We start from the raw sequence: 3,452 nt of genomic DNA on the forward strand, positions 1-3,452 counted from the left end.
CGCACAGCACAGCTCACTGCAGAGCTTCCACTTCATCCAGCCTTCCCTCACTCAGAGGACAGACCAAAAAAAAAGTTTGGGCTCCCACCTGGATTCCTCCAGCTCTGTCTCCTCTTACAGTTCACACAGATCTTGTGATTTTCTTGTAGCCAAGCACCATCACTATAGTGAGTTATTTTCTTCTTGTAGGTCTTTCTGGCCCACCTGCCCTGCATCAGCCACAAATTCCTCAGACCCTCAGGCACAGCTGAGGGATAATTAGGTACTTGGGCTCCATTAAGCCTCCTTCCTTTTCAGTCAGTTTTATACCTCTGCATTGGGTTTGTCCTACAACTTTCCATTCTTATGGTGAAAAGAGGGTAGACTTCAACCCTTGCTGTGTGTAAAAAAGACATTCAGAAGCTTTTGGCTTGCTTTTTGCTCAGAACAAGGCAGGAAACAGGCTGCTTTCTACCATTAAAAAGATCTGCAGCAGTTTCAGGAAAATGTTTTGTTTGGCTTTGAAATGGACCTGTATGCTTTAATGACCTAGAGGAGTGAAATGAGTCAGACCTGCTCACTCCAGAAGAATAAACAGTTTTGGTTGTTTAGCTGAGATCAAAGTGGCTCTATTTAAACTGAGTTTGACCTCTAACTCTTAGATTTCGAATGAATGTTGCTTGGGTACACTCACACATGTGTACTCGTTCCATTTACACCGGAGAAGTTTCCAGTGAGCTGGTGTATATGTTCTTGTTGAAACTGTTATCAAAGGAGCACTTTCTACAAACAAACAAAAAATTCAGCCCATTTCCCTCCTCCACAAAACATGGAGAATTTTGCCTTTAATGCATCAAAGCTGAACACAAAGTACTCTCTCCACAGTGCTTCATCAGGAACAGCAGTGAGGAGCTGCTCTTCAGCCCAATGTGACAGTACACAACTGAGTGGCCTAATTTTCAATTTTTGCATGTAAATAGAGTAAACTTTACAGTCTGATGGCTAGATCTGCACAAGGGAAGGTACATGGATTTTAGTCCTCGTTTTGGCAACTATCCTACAGCAATTTTTCATAAGAACCAGCACCTCCCTACCTTCCATTTCTTTGGGAGTGTGCTCACCAGCATGCGACACACTCATGCTTCCCGATCCAAAGCATGTTTAATTATTCCATGCAAAACTTCACTAAAGGGAATTCAGTAAGCAGAACACTAGAATGCTTTACAGCCTGGCAATTAGAACATGGCCTTTTGAATTCCTGCAAGCAGTGAATGAAATGCATTGTGTACCCACCGTCCATATGAATGCTCTAATGATTACCCCTTGGATAAACAAGTGGAGGGTACAAGCCATTCTTGCCTTTTTACCATCTCTAGACCACTCATTTCTCCTTCTGGGCAGGTATCTGGTTTACACAGTTGAGTATGAATCAGGCACTCATAGGTTGTTTTATTAAGTGCTATGGCTGTTTTCCCAGGCATATAGAGTACCCCTTTCTCCATATTTCCTCTCCTAAAAAGTACTACCCCCTATTCCTGAGATAGCTGTGTTTTGCATGGAGCCTGTGCTCATTAAGTCCAGAATGATGGCTGGATTAATTTCCATCTGTGAAGGAGATACCTCATCTTTGAACCCCAATGGAACTACATAGATGAGAGAGGCACTTCTGGGTATGGCACATTGCTGTGTGGGAACTTTATTATCAGAGATGCAGGCACCTGTGAATTACAGACTCTTCAATGCAAAGTTGCAACAGACTGAATTTTAACCCCACATATCTAAATATTTAATTTTAACCTCATATCTAAATACCAGTTAATACCATTTGTGGATCTAACCCTTAGGCACTTTTTGAAAAAAAATCATAATCTCAGCAGGCATTTTTCTCTTCTTGTTACTTTTCTTTTTCCCATCTAACGTGGGAATTAAAAGAGCCAGCCAGTTTACAACACCGCTACAAACCACAGTTTGGAAGTGAAAAAGACAGAAGGTCCATTTGCTTAATATCTACCCCACTCAAATGAATCTCAAGTTTGTTGGGCATTTATCCTTAAAGCACACTTGACAATGGGCCAACACAATTCTGAAATACTCAAAGGCAAAACTGTTAGGGGATAACCGGTTTTGGTATGTGCACAGTGTGCCTTGTATTGTAGGCCCAATACAAACCCCTTTTCTGTGCTAAAAGACAGGAGGGCTCTGGAATTGTACTGGTCATTACTGAGAAGTCTTGCTCTGTATGACAACATAAGCTAGTAAATGTATCATGAAGCCCTATCAATACATTACAGAGCAAGATAAAATAAAAAACATCAAGATACCTCTTTAAAAAAAATGCACAATTTAAATTCATAGGATAGCTCCTTCCCAGATACTTAAAATATGGGCTAAATGCGAGTTTCAAATCTGTGCAGCAGGTTCCTTCACTAACATTTGGCTCTCAATAAAGAGATTACTGTAGGATTAAGCCTTACTTTGGGAGATAGAGAAGAAACAAATCTCTAATTATCTCCACTCTTGTACTCTGGCCATGATTTATTTTTCTTTGGGGAAAAATAAGCTTTATATTGTCTAAACTTTAATGTGTGTATTCTTTCATTTAGTTTTAATATATTTTAAAGTATTAATAAGGTAACTTGTAACTTTTATTTCCTAGTAGTTACACGTACTCTTTCATAGGAATATTTTTTGGTAATTGTTCTTGCAGCATATACACATGTTCATGCTAAAAAGCCCTCTTCTAATTATTTTACTCTATAACCTGAAATTCCCTTTTATTTACAACCTAAACCGCTTGAACTACTCCAGGGGAAGGAATTTTTAATTCACAATGAAACAGTTGACTTTTTGTTACTATTTAACTAAACTATTGACAAATATTTGCAAAGCAAAGTCTCTTTGTTAATGACTAAACACCATCAAGAACAGAAATAACCTTTCTCATTTAGGGAGGAATGCCATCCAAGGGGTAAAATTTACTATCTTATTCTTCCTCCTAGGGGTAAGGTTGTAAGTTGGAAGAAAAACAACTTAGCAAAAAAGAAAAGACATTTTGATCCAGAAGAATAAAATCATGTCTGTGCTGAGTGAAGAGGGAAGGAAATTGAAGGACCTGCTTTCTAATAACAAGAGAAGATATGATTCAGTACGTGAGTCTGAAGGGAAGAAGTGGCTAATGGTAGGCAGGAATTGCAGTTTAAAGTAACTTTAGAGAAGTCTGTGGTGTTGATAAATTTGGTGAAGAGGAAACAGAAAGATGAATACAGAGAAGAAAAGATGTATCGAAATGAGGGAGACTGACAAGACATTATAGGAAGGTACAAGAACGTGTGAGAGATAAACATGGATAAGAGGGAAAATGAGGATAAGTAGTGATGTTGCTCATGCAGAAGAAATGAAAATCACCAGGAAAATTCACTAAGTTAAAGAAACAGGAGCTAGAAAATGGAAAAAAAAGCATGCAAAATGAAGAA

The sequence above is a fragment of the Colius striatus genome, chromosome 3 (assembly GCF_028858725.1).
Source record: "Colius striatus isolate bColStr4 chromosome 3, bColStr4.1.hap1, whole genome shotgun sequence".
NCBI classification, from domain to species: domain Eukaryota; kingdom Metazoa; phylum Chordata; class Aves; order Coliiformes; family Coliidae; genus Colius; species Colius striatus.